The following is a 16,081-nucleotide window of genomic DNA, read 5'->3' on the forward strand; positions in this document are numbered from 1 at the left end:
GTGGGGTGAGTCCCTGCACAGCTGATCCTCCATGATGGTTGGAGGTGAGTGGTTACAGCCATTCCTTATAGCCAATGGGTCTAGGGGTAAATCCCTCCCATTGACAAGTCAAGAGAAATCAAGGCTCAGGTACAAGAGGAAGGTGTACACAGTGCACATGGGGGTTGCAGTTCAAGTGTCCAGCTTTGGTGAGCAGGGAGGCTGTGCCACTGGACCTTACAGGACACCTACTGCATAAAGCCACTCTACCACGCTCAGGAGAGCATCTCTACCTAATACATATAAACAAACACAGGGAGGCTGCCAAAACAAGGAGACAAAAAGCATTTCCCAAATGAAAGGACAGAACAAAACTCTAGAAAAAGAACTAAGCAAAATGGAGACAAGCAATCTACTAGATGCAGTATTTAAAACACTGGTTATAGGATGCTTGATGAACTTAGTGAGTACTTCAAAGCATAATAAAAAGACTAGTAAGAAATGAAGAATACACAAACTGAAATGAAGAATAATTTATGGGAATCAGCAGTAGAGTAGATGAAGTCAAGAATCAGATCAGTGATTTGGAATATAAGGAAGCAAAAAACATTCAATCAGAGCAGCAAAAGGAAAAAAGAATTCACACAATGAGGATAGTATAAGGAGCTTCTGGGACAACTCTGAGTGTACCAACATTCATATCATGGGGGAGTTGGAAGGAGAATAGAGACAGCAAGAAATTGAAAACCTATCTGAAAAATGACTGAAAAGTCCCCTAACTTGGTAAAGGAAAGAGACATACAAGTTCAGGAAGCACAAAGAGTCCCAAAGAAGATGAACCCAAAGAAGCCCATACCAAGACACATCATAATTAAAATGCAAAATGGTAAAGACAAAAAACAGAATCATAAAAGCAGCAAGAGAAAAGCTGCTAACTAGTTACCTATAAGGGAGCTCCCATAAGATTGTCAGCTAATATCTTAACAGAAACTTTGTGGGCCAGAAGGAATCGGTAAGAAATATTTCAGGTGATGAAAAGCAAGGACTTCTAACTATGATTACTTTATTAAGATGTTTAGGACACAAAGTCCAGCTAGAGAAATGCAGCTTTATGCAAAACACAGCTGATATTTCCCTCAATAAAATTTCCAGATCTTGAAGCTGGGCGGGGATAAAGAGGAACCAGTAAAAAAGATTAAAATGTCAAGTGCAGAACATCCAGAGGGTGGAACTGAATCTCCTCCAGATCTTTCAAGACTAGCCAGAAAACAGAAATGAATGGGAGGAAGACTGGATCAAAGTAACACTTTGTCTCCAGCTTTGTCTCACTTCACCCCTGATTGAATTGAGGTCACTAGTCCCTTACCCTATCTGCCTAACAGAAGAAAGGTGGACCTTCCTCTAGTAGGAGATATCATACAGAGCCTCCAAATGTTCTTTAAATACAATGTCTGGCATACATCAAAATGCTACTACACATGCAAAAAGGCAGGAAAATGTCACTGATCAGTAATAGAATAAACAGACAATAGAAATGGACTTATAAATGACCCAGATGTTGGAATAATAAGACAAAGACTCATATAATTTTAATGAATTAAAATGATCCAGAAAATAGAGGAAAATATGAACAAAATAAATAAAAATATTCTATTTTCAATATAGAAATCACAAAAAGACATGAAATGATTGATTTGAGAATTACAGAGAAGGCAACCCTGACAGGACTTGGGATGCTTGTATAGCAGAATAAGCCAATAAGCAGCATTCACACATATAAGTCCCCCTTGTCAAACACCTACATATAAAAGTAAAACAAATTAATTGACCTCTTGCTAGAAGCAAAACTATCAATAAACATGAGTAATTAATGCCACAGGGTAAATTTTTAGCGTGGAAATTTTTCTGGGAAGAAAGAATCATTAGCATTTCAATACTAATGGAAACAAAATAAGAAAAGTCTGTTATCAAATAGTTTATTGGCCTCAGGCACTCAGGAGGATGAGCGGTCAAATAACCTTCTCAGTGGCAGCCTGCCAGGCTTCTGTCCTGAGGCCTTAGAGGGGAGCAGAGGTGGGGGTGGTTACACTTGCAGATTCAAAGAACAGCAGCAGTTTTCATAGAGAAGGAAATAAGCCAGAGGAGCAAACTATTTTTGTAAAAATGTCAGCTGAGAAAAAACTTTATATCAGTATGTTTTTACTGAAAACGCACAGTGTAATATTCAAATTTTTCAAATTCTTTTGCTTGGATTGTTAAATTCTGCTTGGAAATTAAGGCATGACAGAAACTTGGAATTCAGAAGGGCAAAAACATGGAGCCTGGGTGAGAGATATCTAGGATGAAATCCCGTTTTCACCGAGTTCCAGACACAGGACCTTGGCAGAGTACAGCCCCTGCACATACTCAGCTTTACCCAGCTGTAAAGGATGAGACAAGTGTTTTTACAGTGGCCATTTCTAGCACTTTCTCCCTCTTCGTGTAAAGTCAGGTTTCCCTCTAGTATCCTTTTTCTTGTTCCTTAAAAATTCCTTTATCTCTTTAAGTGCAAGTCTGGTGATTATGAATTGCCTTAGCTTTTTTTTTGGTCTAAAAAAATCTGTAGTTTCTTTTTATTTTCATAACAGATTTATTGAAGTATAATTTACCTACCATAAAATCCAGCCAATTGCCTTAATTTTTAGAGAATATTTTTCTGCTTGTAATATTCTAGGTTGGCAGGGTATTTTTTTCCCTTTAGAGCTTTCAAGATGTTTTGCCATTACATTCTGACTTGCATGGTTTCTGACAAGAAATTTGCTTCCCTTTTAATTTTTGCTTCTCTGATTGTACTGTGTGTTTTTCATTTGCTGCTTATAACATTTTTCTTATATTGTTGTTTTCAGAAATTGCATTGAATGTGCCATTGTGTGCCTTTTTGTTTTTCTTTTCTACTGCTGGGAGTTCTTTCAGCCTTTTGGTTCAATGACTTTATAGTTGTCATCAAGTTTTGGTCATTGTTTCTTAAAATAGTTTTCTATTCTCCTATTTTTCTGAGATTTCAATTACAAGCATATTCAACTACTTGAAATTGTTCCATCGAGTGTGTTCATTTTCTGTGTCTTTTCCCTTCTCTGTGTCCTTCACTTTATATCATTTTTATTATGTTTCCAACTTCACTGATTATTTTCTAGTGTCTAATTTGCTATTAATCACATCCAGTGACTTTCATGTTGTATTTTTCATGTCTAGAAATTCCATTTAATTATTTTTATATCTCATATTTCTCTTATGTTTATAGTTTTCTTCAAAATCTTGAATATATTCAACATATACCTAATTCCATCATTTTTCTCATTCTTGATTTTTGTTTTTATTTATTAATTTTTCTTTTGATTATGTGTCACACTTTTCTTCTTTTTTTCATGTCTAGTATTTTTGGATTGGATGGTGGGCATTGTAAAAGTTATGTTATTGAGTTTTGGTGCCTTCCCTCTTGGAACTTCGGGCTTTGTCCTATGAGGCAGCTAAGTTACCTTCAGCTTATATTTAACCTTTTGAGGACTGGTTTTAAGTTCTGTTGGGGCTGGTAGGAGTAATTTAGCCCTACTGCTAATGCATGGTCCTCCTGAGGTCTTCAGAAAATGTCATGGGTGTTCATGAGTACTCTTTACTCTGGTTGGCCAAAGCTCTTTTGTCTCCTATCTTGTATGAGGTCTGATAATTTTTCAGTTTACAACCCCTTACATGATTTTATTGCCCTGTCTTGTGGTATTCACCCTTTTTATATGTGGCTTAGATGTCAGAATGCACTAATGGAGACCCATATTTATAGGATGTTTTTATTTTCTACAAAGTTCTTCTTATTTGTAACTTGGCCCTGCTACTTGAAGCTACCTCAGGCTCATTGACTCCAGCTTCTTTTCTCCTCAACTAAACAAGATGTCCTACTCCGCTTGGGATCTTCTACTCTGCACAATGGCCCATACTATATCTCCAGACAGATCGCTGAGGAATTCATAGGGCTCATTGTCTTTGTTTTCCTTCTCTTGGGTTCATAGTTCTGCATTATTTGTCTACTGTATGAAAATACTTTTTTCATGTTTTTTAAATTTCCTAGTTATTTTGGTGGAAAGTTAAGCATTGGCCTAGTACACCATTATTTCCACAGGCAGAAGTCAAGACAGATGCTGCCTTAAGATGGTATGTAATTGGTCCAAGAATAGACAAACAGACCAATAGAACAAATTAGAGGAGAAGAAACAGGTCCATACATGTGCAGTTTTCGGACTTATAACTTAAGTTCTACTGAAATTCAGTGGGGGTAAAGAAAGATCTTTGAAATATTGGATATAGAAAAAAATTAACCTTGGCCCCTACCTCACACTGTACCTAAACATTATCTGGAAATGGAGCATAGACATACATGTGAAAGGTAAAATGATAAAGCTCCTAAAAGAAATCAAGGGTGAAAATATCATTATAATTTTCAGGTACAAAAAATTTCTTAAACAAGACATAAGAAAAAGAAACCATGAAAGAAAGGCTGGTAATTTTTCATGAAAATTATAATAAATGATAAAATTAAGAGAGTGTAAAGGTGAACCACAGACTTATAGATGAGTTTGCCATATATATTTAAAAAAACAATTCACAACTGGAATATGTAATGGACCCCTTGAAATCAATAATAAAAAAGTAACCAATAACCCAAGTCTTAAAAAGAAAAGTATTGAGCCCTGGCTGTTGTAGCTCAGTGGACTGAATGCAGGCCTGTGGACAAAACAACCACAATTTGATTCCCAGTCAGGACACATGCCTGGGTTGCAGGCCAGTTCCCAGCAGGGGACACACAAGAGGCAACAATACATTGATGTTTCTCTCCTTCTCTCCTTCCCTTCCCCTCTAAAGATAAATAAATAAAATCTTTAAAAAAATAAAAAATAATTTAAAAAAAAGTGAAAAGTATTGAATAGGCTATTTACAAAAGAAGATACCCAAGTGGCTAATACACATTTGTAAAAGAGTTCAATGTCACTTTCAGGTAAAGTCAAATTAAGATCAGAAAGAATGAGATACCACCTCATACACATCTAGTTTTAGAATGGCTAGAACTTGAAAAAGTAACAAGTTCAAGAGTTGGTGAAGATATAGAGAAACTAAAAGTCTTGTACATTGCTTATGGGAGTATAAATTTACACAAATATTTAGAAAATAATTTTTCAGCATATGCTAAAGCTAAATAAACATATGCTGTATGATTGGGCAGCTTAGCTCCTGGGATATGCCCAAGAGAAACAAATGCATATGTCCAGTAAAAGACACGCATGAGCATAGCTATAACAGCATTTTCCATAATAGTTCCACACTGGAGGCAAACCAAATGTTATCAACAGTAGAGTGGATAACAAATTATAGTATGGTCATATCTGGAATACTAAACAAAAGTTAAAAGTAATTTACTGCATGCAATAACATGGGTGAATCTATAGTTCTGAAATTGAGCAAAAGACCCAGACACAAAACATTACACTATGTATGACTGTGTTTTTATATAAAGTGCAGGCAAAACTACTCTATGGCGATAGACTTCAGAATATCTCTCGGGAGGTATTAGGTGGAATAGTGCATCAGGGAGCCTTTATGGGGTATTGTAAATGTCTATGTCTTCATCTCAATGGCAATTACACATGTAACAATCCATGGATCTATACACTTTGGATTTGTGCAACTTGCTGTATATAAATTATATCCAAATAAAAAAGAAAATCTTGTACTTATAACAATATGTATAAAACTAACGACGTGATCATTATTTTTGACTTCCATATTTTCTGCTGGTAATTCACAATATATAAATAAAATTTGTTGTTTGGAGGGACTGTTAGGAAGGTGGCAGAGGAGAAAGCACCAGGAATCAGTCTCCCCACCTAGACAATTACAGTGGCAGAGTCTGTCCGCTGCAACTGTTTTGGAACTCTGAAGTCTGTTGAAAGTTTGCAACTTCCAGGAAAAGCTTGGACAGTAAATTGCTGTTAATTTTGGTGTATTTCAGCTCTTAGGACAATAGCAGTGACCTAATTCCCACCTCTCCACCATGTGGCAGACAGCTGTGCATGTGCTCCTGGAGCGGCTTATACACTGTGTTGTGGGAGACGGGGTGGGCAACAGTGATCCCGTCCTCCAAATAGAGGGGGTCTTGATATGGTTGCTGCTTCTGATCACAGAGGTGCAGACAAAAAGATGAGAATACATTGTCATTCCACTGCCTCAATTGTTGAAAGATGTACCCCTTCTGGCTAATGTGACTTGCAGGGGATTAAAGGGCCAGCACCATTTCCACTCATCATTTGTATGCTTTTATCTTTTGGGGAACCAAATATTAAAAACTAGGACACTTCAAAACAACTGTGTATATGGAGAAAATTAGAAAGTGGCCATCATTGCCCTGGGAAAGTCTCAGAAAACACCTAAGAAGACATTAAATTTGCACTTCATTCTGATCCTTGTCACAAATACAGCCTAAAACAAACACAACACTCCCGTGATGAACAAAACAATAACAAAAATGAGGAAACCCTAGGGAAGGGGAATAATCTGATTTCCACAGTAATCACATTATTAGATTTAAATGTCCACTGTTTAACAAAACACCCAAAAGCATAGAAAGAAACAGGAAAGGCGTGTCTCAGTCAAAGACAAAAAAAATAAGCCACCAGAAACTGTCCCTGAGAAAGACCTAGTAACAGACATATTAGACAAAGACTTTAAAACAACTGTCTTAACTATGCTCAAAGAACTAAAGAAATATGTGGCGGAAATCATGAAAATAATATATGAACAAATTGAAAACATGCATAAAGAGATAGAAAACCCAAAAGAAACTAAAAATATATTCTGGAGATAAAAAGTGCGATACCTGAAATTAAAAATTCACTAGAAAAATTTAAAGGCAAATGTGAGCAGATAGAAGAATCAAGATAGGACAATAGAACTTCAAGATAGGACAATAGAAAATATTGCAGTTGAGGAACAGAAAAAAAGATGAAAGAAATGTGAACAGAGTCTCAGAGATTTGTGGAACCCCATCAAGCGAACCAACATATGCATTATAGGGAACTGTTCCGTATGGCGTGGGGAATGTAGCCCAGCTCCTGACTCGGAACACCTACAGGGAGTGAGGTCAGCACACAGGAGCCATGCCCACAGATATGTTCTCATGTGGGCAATCAGGCTTGCATTGTACCTAGGCTGCTTTGAGGCTTGCTTTTGCTAAACTCCCTCACCCCAAATTGAGTCAGAAAATGTTTACTGCATATCTCTAGAGTAACTTCCTAAAGTCTGTGCTAAGCCTCCTAAGTATGGAGTATAACTAGTTCAACCACTTTTCCCCTTGATATGCAACATCCTTCTCTTTGAAGTAATCCTTCTATTTGGCAACATTCTTTCCTTTGTTATCTGTAAAAGATAATCACCTACATAGAACCTGTGCATAGTAAATGAGGACCATCCTCTATGTAATGTACCCAGAAAAGCAATAAAAGCCTGTCTAGGCAGGGGTCAGGGCCCTCTCTCTCACTTAGAGGCCATGCCATCCTTTTTCTCCACAGGACTTCTGTAGTTCGTGCAAATTTGTCTGTTGCAGCCACAACACATGGACCCCAAGGGCCAGGGCCCGCATCATGCATTATGGGAGTCCCAGAAGGAGCAGAGAGAGAAAGGAAAAGAGAGAATATAGGAAGAAATACTGACTTAAAACTTTTCAAACTTTATGAAAGAAAGAAACAAACATCCAAGAACCTCAAAAATCTAAGTAAGATGAACTTAAAGAGACCCATACTGAGAAACATTATGATCATTCAAAAAACAAAGATAGTATCTTGAAAGCAGCAAGAGAGAAGCACATCATTCCGTACAAGGATTGTCAATATGATTTTCAACAGATTTCTCATCAGAAGATTTGGAGGCCAGATAAGGGTACATTCAAAGAGCTAAAAGAAAATACTGTCAACCAAGAACTCTATATTGAAAAAATTGTCCACAAAAGTAAGAAAAAGGTTAAGACATTGTCAGATAAACAAAAGCTAAGGGTGCTGGTAACCACTATACCTGCCCTACAAGAAATGCTTAAGGGAGCGCTGCAAAGAGAAATGAAAGAACACTGAACAGAAACCTCAAGTTGAATGGAGAACTAGATACCAGTAAAGGTAGATACATGGATAATTATAAGAGCCAGTATTATTGTAATAATGGTTTGTAACTGGACTTTTTGTTTTTTTTATATCATTTAAGAGACTCATGCATTTAAAGATGAAAAAAGAAAAACCAATTGTCAGTGTAAATGCTGGGATTACTGTACCTTTGGTTTGTGATTCCAAATCTTATTTTGTACATAATTTACAATAAAAATGCATTTGTCATTTATATTTTTGGACACACAGTTTCTAAAAATGTAGTTTGATGACATCAGCAACTGAAAGGGATGGGGACAAAGCTGTAAAGGAACAGATTTTTTGTGTGTTATTGAAGTTCTGTTGGTATAAATACAAATTAGCATGTTATAACTTTAGGATGTTAAATGTAAACCCCATGGTAACCACAAAAAAATAGCTCCAGAATACACAGAAAAGGAAATAAAAAAGAAATCTAAGCATTTGCTTAAAAAATCAACTAGATACGAAACAAGACAGAAAAGTCCCTTGTTAGCAGTAATTGTTTTAATTGTTCGTAGATTAACCTTTCCAGTCACAACACCAAGCCTGGTAGAATGGTTAAAAACACGTGCCCAACTGCATGCTGTCTCGAAGAGACTCACCAGAGATCCCCACACAAACAGGTAGGAAGAGAAAGGATGGACAAGATTTTCCATGCAAGGGGGGCCAAAGGAGCAGGAGTGGTTCTATGAATATCAGACAGAACAGACTTTAAATAAAAAAGTTTGCAAGAGACAAAGAAGGACATAGATTAATAAATGGTTTAAAGGTTTTATTTAATAATTGCTTTAATATAACAGTAAGATATACCATTATATATTTTATGTACCTAATAACAATCAAAATATATGAAGCAAAAGCTGACAGAATTGAAGGGAGAAATAGTCCCACAATAATATCTAAAGACTTCAATACCCCTCTCTCAATAATGGATAGAACAACCAGATAAAAAATAGTTAAGGACATAGAAGACAACACAATAAACCGATAAACCACCTAGAATAAAAGACATGTACATAGCACTCCCCAACAACAACATACACATTCTTCTCAAGTGAACACGGGACATTTTCCAGGATAGACCATATATTAGGCCACAAATGAAGTCTCAGTAGATTTAAATGACTATATAGCAACCAAGTATCTCTGACCCCAGCTGGGTAAGGTTACAAAGGTAGAGGTGGAAAATTAACAAAATTGTGAAAATTGAATGACACACTTTTAAGCAACCAATGGATCAAAGAAGAAATCACAAGAGAAATTAGAAAATATTTAGAGATGACTGAAAATAAAATATAACAAAACTTATGAGACTTAGTAAAAGCAGTGTAAAGGGGAAAATTTATAGCTACAAATGTTTACGTTAAAAAACAAGAAAGATCTCAAAGCAACAACCTAACTTTACAACTCAAGGAACTAAGAAAGGAAGGACAAACTAAGCCCAAAGCAAAAAGAAAGAAGAAAATAATAAAGATTTGGGAAAAGACAAATAAAATAGAGAATAGAAAACAGTAGAGGAAAAATGAACAAAACTAAAAATTCTTCAAAAAAACTTAACAAAATCCACAATCTCTAGCTACATACACTAAGAGAAAAGGAAACTTATATTACTAAAATCAGAAATGATGCTCATCATCACTAATCATTAGAAAAACACAAATGAAAATTATAGTGAGATACCACCTCACACCCATTAAGACAGCTACTATTAAAAAAAAGACAAATGTTGACAAGGATATGGTAAAATTGGAATCCTTGTCTGTCACACCTTGGTGCTCATTGGCGTCAGAACTCATCAAACCCTGTACTGGTCACATTCCGATGATAAAAAATGTTTCAGCACTGGGCACTTGCTTGGGACTCCTTGGTTTTGGCACTCATCATGAGTTCTGGAATGAATTAATGACGAATACTGAGGTACCACTATACACTGTTGGTGGGAATATAAAATGGTACAGCTGGTGTGAAAAATACTATGTTGTTCCTTAAAAATTAAAAATAGAAGTTCCATATTATTCAGTGATTCATCTGCTGTGTATATACTCAAAAGAATTGAACCAGAGTCTTGAAAAGATATCCATACATGATCCTTTTGTAGCTCATAAGCGTGATGATCGGGTGTTCACACTTTTGTGTGACATGTGCCTCCCACAAACCTTGTTACGACATCAGCACATTACCCGTCTGACATGAAAAAAAAGATACCCATACACTTGTGTTCATAGAAGTATTATTCATTATCACCAAAACATGGAAGTAACTCATGTGTCCATTTACCAAATGAATAGCTAAGCAAAATGTGGTATATACATATAACAGAATATTATTCACCTTTTTTAAAAAAGAAAATTCTGCAATGTGTTACAGTACGAATTAAACTCAAGGATATTTTGCTAAGTGAAGTAAGTCACAAAAAGGCAATGCAGTTCTACTTGTGTGAGGTACCTAGAGCAGTCGAAATGACAGGGACAAAAGTATGGTGGTGGCCGCCAGGCTCTGGGCGAGGGGAAACGAGGAGCTACTGTTTAGCAGGTGTAGAGTTTAAGCTTTACAAGATGACAGGAATTATGGGGACAGAAGGTGGTGGCACAGTAAGGTGACTATGTGTAATAGCACTGAAGTGTACACTTAAAAGTGGTTAAGATGGTAAATTTTATGTTCTGTATATTTTACTACAATAAAATAGGGAAATAAAAGCTTTTGGTTCAAAACAACTCTTGTTCCTGAATGGAGTAATATTTCCTTTTTGAAATTTTATCAATATATATAATTTCTTGTTACTATATTGCCCATTAAATTACTAGTCTTACTTTAAACTCTCCATCTCAGACAGTGATTACTTATTTTATCATTATTTTTAAATCCATCTTACATGTTTGCCCATTCTATCATCAAATTTCAAAATCAGTTCTACAGAAAATACTTATTTCTTTCTGGAAATATTGTGGTTTTGTTGGTTAAATATCAAAAGATAATATTCTTTTAAGAATATCATGCTGATGTTCTATATCAAACTTTACATTTATTTAGTACAATCAATGGTACTATTGTTTTTTAGCCCTTTTAAAAAACAATTTTATTTATTTATTGTTAGAAAGAGGGGAGAGGAGGGAGAAAGAGGAACATAAATATGTGGTTGCCTCTCATGTGGCCCCACTGGAGACCACATGAGAGGACCTGGCCCACAACCTAGGCGTGTGACCTGACTGGGAATTGAACAAGCAACTCTTTGGTTTGCAGGCTGGCTACTCAATCCACTGAGTCACACCAGCCAGGGCACTAAAAATGTCTTTTAAAAGCTGTTTTCAAAGGCCATAAATGTTGGGTACAAACTAGGGCTCAGGTATTTTCGAGAGAAATTGGGCAAATCCTCCTCCATTCGTTTCTGTTGAGACATTTTCATCTATACTGATTTACTTAAGGTTTGAGGAAGCTCTGAAGAGAAGCCCTGAATTTTTCCTGACATATACAAACACAGCCGATGGACAGGGGTGACTACAACAGAAGCCTAATGATAAGTAAGTAGAGCAGAAGCCATTGAGGAAGAACTCCCAATAATTGGAAACGTTTTTGAGTATATGATCCAGCTGTAACAATAGATCCTAAGTAATGGAGAAGAGCGCTGGTTCCACGTACAAAACAGTGGCTGATACTAGGGGAAATTCCAACCCCGCCCCCTGGTGGCAGATGTGCACCCTGGCAGACATGGGTTATGAATGAGAAGTGGGAGAGGCGGAGATTACTGCTCTCTAAAACACCATGGGGCTGTATCATTTCCGCTAAACGTTCTTCAGGAGAGTCTCTTTTCTTACTTCCAAGAGGTGAAGACATGGACTTTCTGCCTTGAGTGCAATGTAGTGTCCCTTTCGTGGCCTTCAGTTTACAGCTGAATTTCAGCTCCACCAGAACGTGGCATGGCTGAGCCCTACTTCACTGGTTCCTAGGGGTGGTGGTAGTGATAACATCAATAGGAATGGAGTCTCAGCAGGAGGATGACTCTTGTGGAGTCATGAGGGCCTGAGGTTATGGAGTCCCTGCCTGGATGTCCATGGTAATGAGAAAAAGAATGATATAACTAACAGTTCAAGCAATTTCACTTCAGGACCTCTCCAACTGAGCATGCCATAGAAAAAGCATTTGCTCTATTTCACAAGAGATAACTTTAATCTCAAGCATCAAGCCAAAGCAGCAGCATTTCAATTTCACTAACAATGGTACATGGCAGTGATGGGAATCAGCTGCCAGTGTGGAGTGGCGCTTCCTCGAGCTGTTGGGTCCTGTGCCTGCCGATTCCTGGCTTGGCTGGCCGTGGCCTGCAGCCTCCGCATTTTGCTTGCTTGCAAAAATTCTGGGTTTTAAGTTACCAAGATTTAGTTGTGAATGGTAGTAGATGACACATGTATTCACATGCTGGCAAAGTTTGAGATTGCTGATGATCTTTCTGAGGTTGTGAGTGTGTAATCTAGTTTATATCCGTCCTATTGTCAGGGTGCTGTTTCTCAAAACAAATCTGATCATGTCAGTCACGCTTAAATTGAAACTCTTCCCTGACTCCACATCGCTTGGGGATCCACCTCCTCCACCAGGCTCACCAGACCCTGTGTCATTGATGTCATCATCTCCTGCCCCTCCCCCCACCGTCTAATTATCCTGAAATGGGACTTGGATTCTCACTTGCAGTGAGTGTCTCTTATTTCAGTGTTTCTACAGCTATATGTTTTATGCTCTATTTTTATTCTTTTATTGATTACTCTAGAAATTTTAACATATATCCCTAACTTATCAAAGTTTGAAGTTAATTAATCATTTATCCTCCTTCCACTCTCCCCAATACAAGGATCTTAGTTTAATTCTGTTCTTTCCTTTCCTTTCCTTTCCAGAGGTATATGCTACTGTGGTCATGTTTTAATTCTGTCTTTGAAAAACCCAGCAGACCTTATTACTGTTTTATTCAGTCAAGGTTTGTTTGTAAGTACCCATGTACTTAGCATTTTGTTTGTCCTTCATTACTTCTTGCATGCTAAACCTTCCACCTAAGATCATTTCTTACATGAGATCCTATTTTTCTAAAGAACTTCCTTTATAATTTAATTTAGTGATGGTCCGCTAATGGCAATCTTTCCATTTTTTTCTTTCTGGAAGATCTTGATTTCATCATGACCCTTGGAAAGTCTTTTTTAACTGGGTGTAGATTTCTAGGCTGGCCATTCTGTTTCCTCAGCACACTGAGCAGGCCGCCCCCGTCCCCTGGGCATCTGTGGTTGCTCTGTGTAGTCAGTTGTCAGTGTATCTCTTGGTCTTTGACAGCAACCTGCCTTTCCTCTGGCTGCTGGCTCCTTTTAAATTCTTTTTATCTTTGATTTTGCAGTTTTAATATGATGTTGTAGGTGTGGATTTCTTTCTACTTATCCCACTTAAAGTTTGTTGATAATCTGTAGCTTGATATCTTTACCAGGTCTGGAATATCATTAGCCACTATCTCTCCACATACTGCCTCTGTCCCATTTTCCCTTTTTTTTGGGGGGGTGGGGGTGGGGGTGCTTCTGATTGGATGTGTGTTAGGCTATCCCGTGTCACCCCCCTTCATGTTTCTTATCCTCTCGGAGCTTTAACTCTCTATGATGCTTTTCACATATATTTTTCCAGCTGTATCTTTCTGTTCACTGAAGCTATTAGTACCTGCATCCATTTGACTCCTAAACCCATTTACTGAGTTTCTAATTATAGTTACTATATTTTTCATTTCTAGAAGTTATATTTAGTTCCTTTCCTTATTGGCTTGGTCATTCTTTAAAATCTCTTATTCTTTGCTCATATTTCAAAATTGTCTTTTATTTTTTAATGAATCTGAGATAGAACTGGATGAATCATAATCCTTGCTTCATGGTCATTGTCATCATGAGACTAGACCTCTCTCTTATTTGTGTATAAACATATGTATGTATGTATGTACATACGTATGTATTTATAAAAGAATCTGCCCTGGCTGGTGTGGCTCAGTGGATTGAATGCCAGTCTGTGAACCAAAGGGTCACCAGATTGATCCCCAGTCAGGGCACATACTTGGGTTGTGGGCCAGGTCCCCAACAAGTGGCACACGAGAGGCAACCACACACTTATCTTTCTCTCCCTCTCTCTCCCTCACCCTCTCTAAATAAATAAATACATTTTAAAAATAAAAGAGAATCTAATGAATACCTATAATCCCACCACCTAACCCAAAAGCTAGAAGGGCTGTGCGGCCCTCCCACTCTGCTTCCGCTTGCCAGATTTGTATCATTCCCTTTCTTTTTTGTTTTTATAGTTTTATCAAATACATATGGGACCTAAATATAATGTTCAGTTTTAGTTATTTTTGAACTTTCTGAAAAGAGTTTTATGGTGCATATAATCTTCTGCGACTTTAAGAAAATCTGATTTCCTATTAATAAAGATTTAGACACATTTTTGCATGCTCTATACAATATTCCATTGCATGACTATTCCATGATTATTTACCCATTCTTCTGTTAATGGGCATTTTGGTTGTTTCTAGTTATTTTTCCCCTCAACTGCAAACAGTCTTCCTATGCCTATTATTGTATCTGTCTCTTGATTCCATTGGATACATAACTAGGGGTGAACTGCTGGGTTGTAGGGTGTGTAGGGTCGGCCAATACACACCAGTAGAGCTGCTGGCATCCAGTCTGGTTGGTCAGGCATCTGACTGGTTGGTACTCATGTGGTATTGGTTGTTATTACTTTGAATATTATCCTTCAGAGCCTATGAATAACAAACTTTGTAAACTAATGCCAAATTATTAAAAATGGCTATTCTAATTTATATCTGTGCCAGAAATATATGAGATCTTGTTGATACACATTTTCTACAACATTGGGAATTGTCAGATATCTTAATTTTTGCCAATCAAATGGGTGTTAAATTTATGTCTCATTCTGGTCTTGATTTGCATTTTTAGTTTGCTAATGAGTGTGAGCATCTCTTTAAGTGTATTTTACTTCTGGGTACGTCTGTGAAGATGTTTCTGGATCAGATTAACATTTGAGTAAAGCAAATTACCCTCCCTAACGTGAGTGGGCATCATCAAATGCTTTGAGGCCTAAATAATGAAAAGGCTGAGTAAGAAAGAATTCTCTCTCTCTTCGTCTTTGAGCTGGGATATGCGTCTTTTGCCTTTGGACTCGGACTCTGACTGGAACTTATACCATGTGTTCCCCTGGTTCTCAAGCCTTTGGACTTGGACTACAACTACATGTAGTTGGGCCTTTAGCTTGCCTACTGCAGATCTTGGGACTTCTCAGCTTCCATAATTACATGAGCCAATTCCTTATAGTAAATCCATACATATATTTAATAAATATATAAAGTACGTTATTATAATTGTATATCTTCACAGTTATAGAATTACATTTATTAAAATGCGTAATTTATTAATCATAAAATTTACATGCATTTATGTATTTAAACTATGTATTCATATATTTTGTAAAGAGTTTTTAAAAAATATTTTATTTATTTATTTTAAACATAGAGGAAGGGAGGGGGAAAGAGTGGGAAAGAAACATCAATATGTGGTTGCCTCTCTCGCATCCTCTGATGGGGACCTGACCTGGCCCACAACCTAGGCACGTGCTCCAACTGGGAATTGAACCAGTGACCCTTTGGTTTTCAGGCCGGCACTCAAGCCACAGAGCCACACCAGCCAGGGTAATAGTCACATATTTAAATCTATATATTTATGTATATTCAATAAATATAAGTTGTACAAAATAAATGTGCGTGTACATAGATATAGATATATATTTACACACATAAATATATTTCCTGTTGGTTCTGTTTCTTTGACGGGCCCTAACACAACTTCTATTAGGAGTTTTAGATTAGATATTTAAGTTTTAAAAATAATTAG

The 16,081-nt window shown here is 37.0% G+C and overlaps 1 non-coding gene across 1 annotated transcript; it reads left to right on the plus strand.

The window, feature by feature from the left end:
- The first annotated feature begins 10,257 nt into the window (after positions 1-10,257).
- On the plus strand, positions 10,258-10,361 carry LOC119052522 (small nucleolar RNA U13). Its single transcript, XR_005083123.2, has one exon. It is a non-coding gene; the product is annotated as a small nucleolar RNA U13 (small nucleolar RNA).
- Positions 10,362-16,081: the final 5,720 nt, after the last annotated feature.

This window comes from Artibeus jamaicensis, unplaced genomic scaffold (genome assembly GCF_021234435.1).
Source record: "Artibeus jamaicensis isolate MK-2021 breed Jamaican fruit bat unplaced genomic scaffold, CSHL_Jam_final scaffold_847, whole genome shotgun sequence".
Classification (NCBI taxonomy): Eukaryota; Metazoa; Chordata; class Mammalia; order Chiroptera; family Phyllostomidae; genus Artibeus; species Artibeus jamaicensis.